A 14,461-nucleotide genomic window follows, 5' to 3' on the forward strand; every position below is an offset into this window, starting at 1 on the left:
AATTTTTATTGTTGGTAGATCATTTTGACTTGGTCATTTTAAAAGTAGTTTGCAAGCCCAAAAAGTGTGAGCACCTCTGTGGTAGACAGTGGAAAAGAAACAGAAATGTTGGATATGGCAATGGAAGGGAAGGTACAGAGATGGAAGAATGGTGAGCACAGAGAAAGAAAACATCAAATGGGCAGTAGACCCTGGTGAGCGAGCTACAGAAGAAAAATAGAAACCAGAGAGAGACTGGAACCAATATGATTTGAATAATAAAGTGACCAGACAACAAAAGGTAGAAAAAATAATTGTATTTTCTATTTTGTGATTGCAATATGTCAGATTGGAAATGTGTATCCTCCCAGAGCTATAGTTAGCGAGCGTGAACTAGGGCCCAACAGAGAGCTAGAGGTACTAAAGTCAGCGATTAGCGATTGTCTATTGTCGTTAAACAGGTCTTGACTGGTTTAGCGACAATCGGATTTGCCAACCCAATGCACAAACAGCTTACCGCATGGTTTTGTGCATGATCGCTCATTCTCCGATCTGGACATTCAAATATCATCAATATTGAAATACCATGTAGACTAGCAGAGCGACTGATTCTCTAACATGGCTTCCCGATGCACAAAAAAAGTGAAGCCATAGGCTTCTCCCTTGGTATTCTGAGATACAGAAGGAGGAGCCTAGGGCCCCTTCTCAAGCATCACATGATGCACTGGGGAGGGGGCGGCCTACCATTTTGGACTAGCGGGCCTTGAAGCTGGAGGGACTGAGCCTCCCTCCTGTTCTCAACTTCAGTCAAATGGGGGGAATTCCAGGGAGCATCCCTCTTAATTTTTTTTTTGGGGGGAAAGGGGTGAGGGTAGGGGAAGGTTCACAAAGAGAGGCACCTGGTATGGGGAGAGGGGGCTCCTTTGGCAGAAGGGAGTGGGCTTCCCTCCTACCAATTTCACTGCCGGGGGTAGGTGGGGGAGTTTGCCTGGCAGGAGAGTGAGCATCCCTCCAGCCATTTTCACTGCTGCGGGTTGTTGAGGCAGGAGGGAATGGGCATCCCTCCTGTCTCTCACAAGGACAGCCATCATGGGAGGAAGGGGGGGCTGCAGTTGCCATCTGGTGGGTTATGACTGTGGTTAGGAGGGGGACCAGTGCGACTTTTTTATTTATGGGGACAGGTATAGTTCATCACTTGCATAACATCTGTGTTCATTTAAAAAAAAAAGGTTTCCTGCCCCAAACAAGAGGCTGCTTCGGGGCTTCCCCTGCTGGCTCTGCATGTGTGAGAGTTGGTCTCACAGTGATCCATCGGACAGAAGAGATGGGGATTATGGCGAATCTCCCCGTACATCATTTGCATGCAAACTTGTTTTTGCAGCAATCACTTTTTTGGAATTGGCCAAAATTCGGATCTCAGCAGACCCACGCAGTATTACCAACCCTGTTTAGTGCATCTAGCTTTGTTTACACCACAGCACCGGCATGGGATTGGAGAGGTTGTAACTCTATGTTATATTGTAACACTGTGAATGTTAAACTGTAACCTGTTCTGAGCTCTTTAGGGAGGGAAGGCTATAAAAATAAATAAAATTACTAAACGTATTTTTATATGGGGGTTGTGTTAAAAATGATTGGCCCTGATGTCACGTCCCCTAGGTACGCCACTACTGCTTCTGCATCACCATCGAATACGTTCTTATAACTCCCAGCTGTATTATTTAACATTTACCGCTTTAGCGTTAAACCACGGTTAACCAGCACTGTCCCCGAACTCCTGACTTCAATATCAAATAGAACCCATCGGTGTGTAGACCTTCAGTGCCCCGATCTAGCTGCACATGAAGGTTGCCACACGCATGCGTTAGTAGATCAGGCGACCTCTGACGCATGCTGGCCCGTGCACGTGTCAGTGTGAGTCTAGTTACATCAGCCCGAGCAGATAGCAAGAGCGGCTGTGCTGAATTTAAGGGACGGTACTCGGACGTCTCGGAGAACCCTGGGTACGTAGTTGATCACTGAGAGGTTCGTAGATCACACGTGAACTCCGATAGAGCTACTTCCAGTTCCATCCCCTTAGGTCTCGTTCTCTAGCATCCCAACCTCCTCTGACAACTTCTTTTCAATTCGAAAGCTCTCAGACGCGACTTCCTGTTTCCGGCAAGGCGGGACGTATTCGAGAGAAATTGCAGACCACGGGGAGGGAAGATCGGTCTTGTGGTCTCTAAATGTGTTTGAAAAGGGCTGCTCGGTTGTTGAATGCGTGTGACTACTTGTATATCGCCGCAATTGTTTACGAATGTAGCTCACTCGAGTCATCTATGACAGCATATTGATTGCTTCGTCATTAAAAAAAAAATAAGAATATACATTACCAACTTTTCATGAGTGTGGGTCACCTGTGCTAACTTATGACGTAATATATACTGCTCCCTGTTATACCATGCTGTTCCTTTCGGATAGGGACAATTAATTTCCAGGGTGCCATTAACAGGGGTATCTTATATATGCTACTACTTGCATTGGCAAGTTTGCTAGCTAGACACTAGAAGTCCTGTTGCCGATATTGTCATTGGATGTACATTTGGTGGGATGCTGCAATATTTTCGGCACGCTGTTGAATTCTAAGGTTTTGCTTCGTATATACAGTTGTTTTAAATGTTCGTATTTTATGTTTAGCTTCTTCTATGCCTATGCTGTTTAATTTAGGTGGGCTTTTACAAAAGGGCTGCTGAGCTGCCCATAGGGGTAGAATGGACAGCTCAGCATTTAGCATGTACTGCTGAGCAGTGCACCTTTTTGTAAAAAGACCTGTTAAATGTTTTAGAGCTCCTTTCACAAAGTCACAATAGCAATTCTCCCACAGCAAATGCAAAGAAGGCCAGTATCGTAATGAGGGGGAGAGGGTGGACTGCTTTGGGTGCCAGCACTTCTCCTTCTTTCCACCCAATCACCTCCGTCAAAATCTTTGGCGGCAGCAAGCAGCACTTCCTACCTGCTGTTCTAGCCGGCCTCAGCTCTCCTTCTGATGTCACTTCCTGGATGAAGAGGTACATGACAAGGAAAAGGTATAAGGGATGGGGAAGAGGTACACAGGAGGGGGGATAGTGCCTGGGTGCACCCCCCATCCCCTCATACCTCTTCCTTAGGCATCTCCTTCCCTTGCTACGCCGCTGCTGAAGACCGTAGGAATTGAATGGGCTTTGGTGCATTTGCTGCTAATGTAGCTTTGTAAAAGGATCTCTTATAATTTGTTTACACTAATTATGGCTAAAATCTTGTGTTCAGTGATGGTCTAGGTCAGGGGTGTCCAATGTCGGTCCTCAAGGGCCGCAATCCAGTTGGGTTTTCAGGATTTCCCCAATGAATATGCATGAGATCTATTTGCATGCACTGCTTTCAATGCATATTCATTGGGGAAATCCTGAAAACCCGACTGGATTGCGGCCCTCGAGGACCGACATTGGACACCCCTGGTCTAGGTGGTGGTGGAGACAAATTCAAGAAAGCATGGGACATGCATGTGGGATATCTAAGGGAGAGGAGGAAATACTGGATGCTGCTGATGAGCAGACTGGATGGACCATTTGTCCTTTATCTGCTGTCATGTTTCTATGTTCATGTGTTTTTAACTTTCATTACTATGTTCATACTACATACTAGTGCTGCCTGATTCAGGAAAAAAAATTTTGATTTGATTCAGCCTATTGAATCGATTTTTCAATTCAATTTTCTTGCCCAATTGGGTGTTTTGTTTTTCAAATATCCTGATGGGTTTATTTTATAGCCTCTTCACCCCCCTTTGCCTTCTAACCACACTGGCGCTGTGGTGTAAACAAAATAAACAAGCAAAAAAGACTTTTCCTCTCTCTGTTAAATCCTAGCTCACGTTTGCGGTCTAACACCAGCTCTGGCAGGATACACGTTTCAAATCTGACATATTGTAATCACAGAAAATAAAATTATTTTTTCTACCTTTTGTTGTCTGGTCATTATTCAAATCTTGTTGGTCCCAGGCTCTGGTTGTCTTCTGATAACTTGTTTGCCAGGGTTTCCTTCTTTCTCCGTGCTAACCATCCATCTTCTATCTCTGTCCTCCCCTTCCGTTTCCCTTCCCTCCCCTGGAGGTCTGGCATCTTTCCTTTTTTTCATCTCCATCCACAGATCCACCTTTTCTCAACTACCCTTTCATCCAGCATCTCTCCCTCCTTCCCCACCACCCCTTTCCACCACCACCCCTTTCTCTCCCTTTCTTTTCCAAACTACCCTCTTATCCAGTATTTCTATCCCCCCCTCCACACCATCCCTTGTGTCCAACTTCTCTCCCTTTCTGTTCCTTCCCCTTCCTAAATCCCATTGTGCACCATCTCTTGCCCTCTCCTCTGTTTTTAGACCCATTATTTCTTCCCCCCCAAAGTCCGGCATATGCACATCTTTTTGAACCCCCCCTTCCCTCCCTCCATGTACTTCTACACAAGGGCCCCCCATCCCCTGAAGATCTGTCCCCCCGAAGGCCTGCACCCCATCCCTGAAGGCCTGCCTGTTCCTCCCTTGAAGGACTGCACCCCCTCCCGAAGAACTGCATCCCTCTCCCGAAGGACTGTGCACCCCCCCCCCCCCCCGGAGGGCCTGAGTGTTGGCCGGCTGCTGCCGCTCCTGCTTTAGAGGGCGAGGGTCAGTCGGAAAGTGCTGGTATCCGGCTTCCCCCTGGCCTCCAACGTTTACCTCATTTCAGCAGCCTGCAGAGAGGATTGCTTGTGCTAGCGATCTCTGCAGGCTTCTATAGGCCTTCGGAGCTGTTTCCTCTGCTGTAATCCTGCCTCTGACGTCAGAGGAGGGGCGGGACCAGGCGGAGTGAAGACAACTCTGAAGACCTATGGCAGCTTGCAAAGATCACTAACACTGGCGATCCTCTCTGCAGGCTGCTGAAATTAGGTAAACGTTGGAGGCCAGGGGGAAGCCGGACACCAGCACTTTCCGACTGACCCTCGCCCTCTAAAGCAGGAGCAGCAGCAGCCAGCCAACACGAGGCAGTGCTACCGCTCCTGCTTTAGAGGGGGAGGGTCAGTCACCGAATCTGGAGGCCGGTTTTTTTGTTTTAAATCAAATCGATTCACCCGAAGTGAATCGATTCGAATCGGGCAGCAGTACTACCTACGTATTTCAAATTGCTTTTTGATTCATTGAATGTTTTATGGATGCAAATAAATGAATATGGTAAGTTGAATGTGTGTATCCCAGTTCTTTTATTTTATTTTTTAAAAATATATTTAATGGTTTATTTATGTTTACCAAAATCATAATAGAATGGATTTATCACAAATAAAACTAAAACTGATAAATGAATCAAATGAAAAGTGCTTAGTCAGTGATTTAATGGTTACATCTGCCACATCACAGCACAATATCCCTGCCCTAATAGTACATAGTCCAAAGAATCCTTCTAACAAAAAATAGTAGGAAAAACAACACTTATCTAAAAAAAAACTGGCATCTCAATCAGTTCTTCAGTCAGGGTGCAGCTGGAGATGGTTACCATTACAGTGTTCCCCTGTGAATTCGCGGTTCGCTGACCTGGTCTGCTCCGACTGCCTCTTCCTGTAGTAAAGTCGGGCTACACCAACAGGAGCTGCATGTCAAAGCGTTGGGAGCAGCGCAGGCCATTCAGCGCGGCTCTCTGTGCTAAAAACTGCTAGTGCAGTTTAATAGAAGAGGGGGGATAGTATTTATATCAGTGGTTTTCTTCTAAATAGTCTCAAACTGGCCATGAATATGCCTAATCAGAATGTCTAGAAAGTTGATCTGTGAGGGGGCGCTGTTGAGCCCACGTGTGATGGCAGCTTGAACGTGGAGCTCCTGCACCCGAACGGAAAATCACAATTTGCAGCGCTGCGTCGGCGCTCAGAACCGCTTTAAAAATTAAGAACAGGCAAGTTCCAGGTGTCCCCATTCAGAATCGCTACTTTTTGCTCGGCGAAATGGCAGACAAAAAGGTAAATAAGCGTCACAAACCGGACCCCCCGTCGCCCTCTAAAGTACCGTTGCCGGGTCCCGATTCCGGAAGTGCTTCAGAGATACTAGCTGAACTTCGGGAGTTAAAAAATTTAGTCTCTGACACTAAAGCTGCAACGGAGGAAATAAATGAAAAGCTAACTACCCTGACTACTGACTTTTCACTGCTCCAGACCCGAGTTCAGACTCTGGAAGACAAAATGGAGTCCACATCACAGCACATGGCTGAGCTGAAAGCTCATACAAGGAAAATTGCCTTCCTAGAGTCAGAACTGGAAGATAATAATAACAGGTCACGTCGCTGTAATATTCGTCTACTTGGGCTTAAGGAAGGATCACATGACAACAATTTGGTCACATTTCTGGAGGATTTAATTCCAAAACTGCTGGACCTTACCTTCACACGTGAGTTTGAAATTGAAAGGGCACACAGAGTACCTTCTGCTAAAAATCCGAATGACCGCTTCCCTCGACCGGTGGTTATTAAACTCCTCCGTTACCAGCATGTCTTAGACATTATGCAGCGTGCTAAAATCAGAGCACCTATTAAACACGACGGAGCCACCATTCTTTTCCTGCCTGACCTGAGCAAAACCACAGCTGCAAGGAGAAAGAAACTGCTCTCATATCGGCCTCAATTAAAGCAGCTCAACGCTAAATTTGGCATGTTATACCCTGCTAGGATGAGAGTCACTCTCTTCAATCAAACCAAAGATTACACTAACCCAGAGGATTTAGCAGCTTTTATTGAATTGCAGTCTCCTACCCCCATTCACCAGGTTTAACCACTACACTGGGGCTGTTTTCTGAGCCATCTTGTCTGTATTATGGTATCTTGCTGATTGCAATAGTTCATTAATTGTTCTGTCTCTTGTTCTGATTTATCTCTCATTGCTCACTGTTTATTACATCATGTTGTTCTTGTTTATTCCACTGCATATATTGTACTGTCTCATTCATATGGGTGCTTCGCTTTCATAGCTGCTGTTTCACTCTCACAGTGCACATGTGTTTCGCAATGTTTGACTTTAGGTCATTTCTTAGATATTTTGGTCCTTTACTGTCTCAGGCACTGCAGTATATTAACTTGTCTTTTTTCCATAGGTTGTGCAACAGATATTTACAATTATTTTATATTACTGCCTCCATGAAGCTTGTATGTCTCCAATTTTCTGTAAATCCATATACACACTTACATGACCCTTAAATGTATATCCTTAAATACTAAGGGGCTTAATAACTCGATTAAACTAAAGAAAATACTGCTATACCTTGAACAACAAACACCTGATATTATTATGCTACAAGAGACCCATCTGGACAGTGTGACCTCTGATAAAGTCAGATTCGGGTGGTCTTTGCCTGCATTTTACTCCCCTGCCATAGAGAAAAAGGGTGGGGTGTTGATTCTAATCCGTAACAATCAAAATATCAAAATTATCGCCTCCTCGCATGATCTCCAGGGCAGATGGGTCAGAGTTCTGATTGAACACGGAGGTCGGAAAATAACTCTGTTTAATGTATATGGACCAAACATAGATTCACCCGAGTTCTTTAATGGAATCTCTTCATCGATTTTACAGGACTCTGATTCCCACCTGTTATTGGGAGGCGACTTTAACCTGGTTTTGAACCCTGAAATTGACAGAAACTCCCAATTCAAATACAAAAAATCTAAAGCGTGGTTTGCTCTTCATCACATGATTACGGATCTACACTTAGTGGACATTTGGAGAACTAATCATGGCTCTGATAGAGGCTATACGTTCTATTCCAATCCCCATATGTCATACTCTCGTATAGATTATTTCCTACTTGATAGAGCCTTGTGCGACTCTGTTAAAGCAGTTGACATTTTACCCATATCTGTATCAGATCATGCAGCCATTTTACTCCAACTCCAGTGTAGTACGCCCCAATTACCACACCGACAATGGCGCTTTAATGCCTCCTTGCTCCAAGACCCTCAATTTAAAATTGATGTGCGCAAGGCTATTGAGGAATACTTCTCCTTCAATACCCCGGAACATACCTCCTGGATTACCTGTTGGGATGCTTTCAAAGCATACATCAGAGGGGTCATCATTTCTCACACAGCGCGTTTACGTAAATCACAGACGGAAGCTACCCTTCAGATGGAACGTGACATTACGGATCTGGAAAAAGTTCATCAACAGGATCCGTTGGATGTCCCCACTCTCACTCGACTAGCTAAGGCTCGTTATGTATACAACTCAATGCTCAGTAAATCAGCTGCTAAGTCGGTGTTTCAACAATCAGCCTCATACTTCGCCGACAATAACAAGTGTGGACACTTGTTAGCTTCTTATTTAAAGAAGAGAGCAGATAAAAAGAATATAGTTGCTATTGAGCTGGAAAATGGGGTCACTTTAACCACCAACCAGGACATCTCTCAAGCCTTCAAGTCATTTTACGAGAAGTTATACACTTCAGAATTGGATAATAATGAGATCGCTTCAAAATTTTTGGATACTTTACCTCACCCTACCCTATCCCAAGAGGACAACATACCACTGGATGAACCCTTGACTGTATCAGAACTTGATCACGTGATTGAAGACATGGCTTCCCACAAGGCACCCGGACCTGATGGTCTAACAGTCGAGTTCTACAAGGAATTTAAGGATGTACTTCACCCCCATTATCTACAATTTCTTAACTCAGTCATTGAGTCAGGGCAAGTGCATGGGTCATTCACTGAAGCTCACATCATTGTCCTCCCGAAACCTGATAAAAATCCTCGCTCAATAACGAATTACAGACCCTTATCTCTCATAAATGTTGATGCGAAGATATATGCCAAACTCCTTTCTAACAGGTTACAGAATGTAATAACCTCCTTGGTCAAGTCGGAGCAGAGTGGTTTTATCACTGGGAGGTTTTCCTCTGACAATTCCAGAACCTTTTCACACATCATTGCACAATCTCGTAATCATCATCAAGATCTTATTGCGGTGGGGCTGGACGCAGAGAAGGCCTTTGATCGTGTGGAGTGGGCTTTCCTATTCAGAGTCCTAGCCTGGTATGGATTCTCAGCGAACTTCATCAAAAAGATTAAGATCCTTTACTCATCTCCATCTACCAGAACTTTTATAAATGGAACGTTGTCTTCCACATTTCACCCGACACGTGGTACCCGACAAGGCTGCCCCTTGTCCCCACTACTGTTCGATCTGGCGCTGGAACCTCTGCTCACCTCCATCCGTACCAATAGTCTCATTGAAGGGTTCAAAACCAATGAAGCCGAAATCAAAATCTCGGCATATGCCGATGATATACTTCTATATATCTCTCCTCCATCCTTTCCGCACCTACTCACAACAATCACGCAATACTCCGCGTTGTCTGGATACAAATTAAACATGAATAAAACGCTGGTTATGCCTCTCAACTGTCCAGAGGTCAAGACAGATGTGGAATCATATGGAGTCCAATGGTCCGCTACTACAATGAAATACTTGGGAGTTTACTTTGGACCCACTCTGGAAGAAACTATACAACTCAATTCTGATTACTTATTACGCATAGCCCGACATACAACATCTAAATGGTCTCCTCTCAACCTCTCTTGGTGGGGCAGGCTGGAATCGATACGCATGATGATTGTTCCCAAAATCAACTATGTTCTGAACATGTTACCATTCTATTTACCTCGCTCCTTCTACAAGAATCTAGACTCTATTCTCACGCAATACCTCTGGAATAAGAGACAGCCTCGAATTGCTCTAGGTAAACTCAAATTAGCGAAGATGGAGGGGGGGGTGAATTTTCCAGATTTTTATAAATACCACAGTGCATTTCTCATTAGACATTGGTCTCAAGGTCATGCTGCTAACAGATCTCCAGATAGACCTGGCTGGATTGATTTGGAAACGTCCCTGTACGGGGTGTCACGCATGAAATACCTTCCTGGACACAACCTATCTCGCCTAGATAAAGCGGATTACATACTTATGTCCTACAAATCCGCTATACATACCCTAGATAGCATACTGCCTCATAGCTGGGAAACTTCTTCTCTAATACCGATTTGGAACAACCAAAGATTTTTGATCCAAGCTAAACCTTTTTGTTGGCCTATATGGCAGCAGAGGGGTATTGAGACGATCAAGGACTTAACTGATGCGAAAGGATGGATGTCCTTTCACGAACTCGTAGCTGCCAGAGACATCCCCAACAATCAATACTATGCATGGCTCCAACTCACTCACTGCCTACGGGCCGCCCTTCCAGATCTTCAGGTCCTAGTTGATATACCGAGCCTAAGTACGCTTTTGGATAAATCCTCTGTGTTCAACTACAAAGCCTCTGTATGGTATAAGTTGATTCAAACAGCCTCTGACAAAGACCCCTTGTCTTTTGAAATTAAATGGCAACATGTATTAAACTTACCTTCGGATGCCATCGACTGGCCTAAGATTTGGCAAACATTCCACAAATCCATAAGATCAGCTTCTGTTCTACAGTCATTATTCTTCTTGTTACACCGTGCTGTCTGGACCCCTCAATTATCACACCGAATAGATCCATCTACTCCATCTAAATGCTGGTCTTGTGACAATGATGATGGGTCTTTAGAACATATGTTATTCAACTGTAAACACCTTGGAATCTACTGGAACAAAGTGTGGGGCACAATTTGCTCTATCTTAGACATTTCAGAACCTCTCTCTCTCAGAACCCTTATTTTAATGTCTCATAGTTTGACCGCTCCACTAGACAAGCATAAAGGCTCTCTCCTGACAATCATGCTGTCGTTAGCAATCCAAAATGTTCTTTTTAGTTGGAAACATTTGGAAAATGTTGAATACTATACTTGGTGGAATACACTGTGTCTTCATAGTAAATATGAACGAGTTATAGCAGAAAAAAATAATGCCCTAGTAAAGTATAAGAATGTCTGGTCTCCCATACACCATTACTGTTTGAATGAGTGAATTGATATTGTATATTCTTATTGAATTCATATAGCTCTTCCGCCGCTAGAATCTGATACCTCTCAACTGCACTTCCTTAGACGAGATATTTCTTGTCACCTCCTGCTTTACTTTGATAGTATGCCTACTTGATACTTGACTTCAATGTTGTTTTCCTGTACATGGACCATATACTCTCTAATGTATTTATGTTGTCTTTTGTATTATGTTTTTGGAAACTTAATAAAACATTTTTGAACTAGAAAGTTGATCTGTCTAGCGTCCATTGTACCAGAAAATTTAAGAAAAGGATCACAAGTATTAACGTAATCAATGAATTCCTTTAAATCAGACAAAGTACCATGCCAGATGAAAAAAGTAATCGATAAAACGCTTCCAGATCTAAATGCTAGACATATAAACAGATGGATAAATATATTTACTTTCAAACTCCACCATATACAAGCAAGCGATAGAAGGGGCCACAGTGGCTCCCATTATCATCCCATTAACCTTAATGAAAAATTGATTTTACAAATGTCAGAACTGAACCATGGCCAGTAAAAGTTCTAATTTATCCCCAACAAAAACACAGAACTGCTTAAGTATTTTTCTATCACCTCATGGCTTCTTCTTGGGGTATGCTGTATGCTGGTATATAATGCAGTCACATCAAGAGTGACTAAAAATATCTCTCCCTGAATCTCTTTAGGCATATTCATAGGGCTCCTTTTACTAAGGTGCACTAGCGGATTTAGCGTGCGCTACAATACCGCATGCACTAAACGCTAACGCCTCCATAGAGCTTGCATTATTTTTCGTTTAGTGTGTGGTTAGCGTGCGCTAATCTTTAGCACGCGCTAAAAACGCTAGCGCACCTTAGTAAAAGGAGCCCTTAGTATTGAGTTTATATAACAAATCACCAGAATCACGCACATAAGACGGAATAGCTTGAAGGTTGCAAAAAATAATCAACATATTGAGATAAAGGCTCAAACAGGGGGTTTGCAGCAGAAAACAATAGGACAACCAGGGGGATTCACAGTGGTTTTATGGATTTTAGGTTAAAAATAAATGAAAGGGATACTAGAGTGCTTACAATACAGGTATTTAAATTCTTTAGATCAGTGTTCTTCAACCTTTTTACACCTATGGACCGGTGGAAATAAAATAATTATTTTGTGGACTGGCAAACTACTAAGACTGAAATAAAAAACCCTGTCTCCGCCCTGTCCCCGCAAGCTCAGTCCCCGTAAACCATCTGATCCCATCCGCACAAGCCTCATTTTTGATTTTATATTGAACGTATTTTATATTGAACGTATTTTATAAAAGAAACAATATTCTGTACAATTGTCATTTTATAAATACAAATAATACAGAGCAAGGATCAACAAAACCCCTGTCTCCTCTCCCCTTATATCCCTTCTATTATCAAGAAAACTGAATAAGCCAAATTATTACAGAACGCTACACAGAAATATCATGCTATAGTGTTCTCCCCAGAAATTTTTTTCAGCCGGGTGACACAAAAAAGTAGCCGGGTGGGGCGGGATGGGGAAATTTGGTGGTGCAAATTTGGTGCTATGCAAATTACCCCTCCCTGCTTATGGTAAAGGAGTAGGAGTGGGGAAGAGGGTTGGCGCACAGCCTGGAACACTATGAAAATTACCCCTCCTTGCTCACGGTGAAGGAGTAGGGCAGGGTTGTCCAATGTTTTGGCTTCCCTGGGCCGCATTAGATGAAAAAAAAATTTCTGGGGCCACTAGCTGATGAGCCAAAAAAAAGGATGAGCAGGTCCCAAATTTGCAATCACTAATATAGAAGATGTACGTATCTACTATAATAAAACCCTAAGCACACATGTGCACTTCAAACTTCGTGATCCCTGGATCCGTAGAACCGTGCTAGTAGAACGAACCTGTGGCGGCGGAGTTTGTGACCACGGACGCAAGGAGGGGGAGAACATGCCGTCGACTCCCCCCTCCCACCCTCACTCACTCTAAGACGGTAGTAAATTTATTCATTCACGTCTGCCCTCCTCTTCAAAGCAGCCTGCTGAGGATCGCCGGCCGGTTGTAGCGAACCTCGCAAGCCGCTGTCCACCTCGGTAGTACGTTCTCTCTGACACGATCCCACCCCTCTGACATAAGTGTCAGCTTAAGGATATTGCCATTGGGTGCAAAGCTTTGAGATTTTAGGTTGTCAGACTGGTGGAAGATGTCTTCAGGTAGCAGGGCTTGGGGATCCCCAATAGCTCTAGTATTTGTAAATTGCACTCAGGCGGGGAGAAACTTTGGTGCCCATCCACTATTTTAGGCTTCAGTCCCTCCCCTAAATCAGCTGTATATGACTACGCCACTGAATACAGAAATAATCATGATGCACATATCCCAAAGCTAACATATTCCAGTTAATAAAATAATTTTTTCTACCTTGTTGTCTGGATGTTTTGTTTTTCCATCATCTTGGTCCCAGTTTCTCTTTCTGCTTTTTGTCCATATTCAACTAATTCTCTTTCCAGTGCCTGCTGTTCTCTATCTTCTCTCAGTCCCTAGCTCTCCCATTTCCCATCTCACTCTTTTCCCAGCCTTCTATTTCTTTCTATCTACTCCTCACTCATCTTGTCATCTCCGTTTTGACCTCATCCACATGGCTCACCACTTTTAGAATCCCCTCCCTCTTTCCACTGGTCAGGCTATAACTCCCTGTCCCTTTCTTTCCATCCCCTTTCTTATCCCAGATCTCATCCCTCCTGCCCTCCCATGGGTCCTTCTCTCCTCCTCTATCCCCATGGTGCAACATTTTGATCCCTCTCTTTTCTGTTTTTCTTCTTCCCTCCTCTTTTGATGCTGAACAATGAAATGGAGGGGAAAAAAAGAGAATGCTGCAACTCTCTGCCTTCCATCCACAGGCCTAAAATTTCTCCCTACCTCCTTTCCATCTCCAGACCCAACTTCTCTCCCTTTCTCTTCCCAACTGTCCCCCACCCCATCTATCCCCATGCCTGCCTGCCTCCATACTGCTGGTCCACCATTTCTCCCTCTCTTTTCCCAACAATTCTCCCTTCAAGTATCTCTTTCCCTCTTCCTCCACACCACCCCAGGTCCAACTTCTCTCCCTTCAGACCATTGCCCACTATCTCTCTCTCTGTCCTCTGTTTCTGGCCCCATAAGCTCTCCCCCCCCCCACACACCCAATCTGGCACTTCTTTTAATACCCTCCCCCTCTGTACTTTAAAATAAAAAACCCCAGTCCAGGAGGCTTCCTTGGCTCAGCATGTTCTCCCCCCTCCTCTCCAAGTCCATGCATCTCTATCTCACTCCTCTCCCTCCACCATGTCCAATAATTCTCTTTCTCTCCCTCCTCTCTCTAGTTCTCCTCTTTCGTCATCTCTCCATATGAACCATTTATTTCCCTCTTTGACACCCAGTTCTCCCTTACTATTCCCTCCCTCCCTCCATTTTTCAATTCTATGGTTCATGTGCCCTCCCTCCTTCCTTCATCATTTGTCTACAGTGCTCCCTCCCTCT

The 14,461-nt window shown here is 44.1% G+C and overlaps 1 protein-coding gene across 3 annotated transcripts in view; it reads left to right on the top strand.

The window, feature by feature from the left end:
* The first annotated feature begins 1,855 nt into the window (after window positions 1-1,855).
* The window catches only part of TMTC4 (transmembrane O-mannosyltransferase targeting cadherins 4), a 275,681-nt gene continuing 263,075 nt past the window's right edge, over window positions 1,856-14,461 (top strand). For 2 of the 3 annotated variants that reach the window (XM_033948831.1, XM_033948832.1), the window contains exon 1: window positions 1,856-1,982. The gene's annotated coding sequence lies outside the window, so the exon portion shown is untranslated. The remainder of the gene's footprint in view (window positions 1,983-14,461) is intronic. The other variant, XM_033948833.1, reaches the window with a different exon arrangement.

Source organism: Geotrypetes seraphini, chromosome 6 (genome assembly GCF_902459505.1).
Source record: "Geotrypetes seraphini chromosome 6, aGeoSer1.1, whole genome shotgun sequence".
NCBI classification, from domain to species: Eukaryota; Metazoa; Chordata; class Amphibia; order Gymnophiona; family Dermophiidae; genus Geotrypetes; species Geotrypetes seraphini.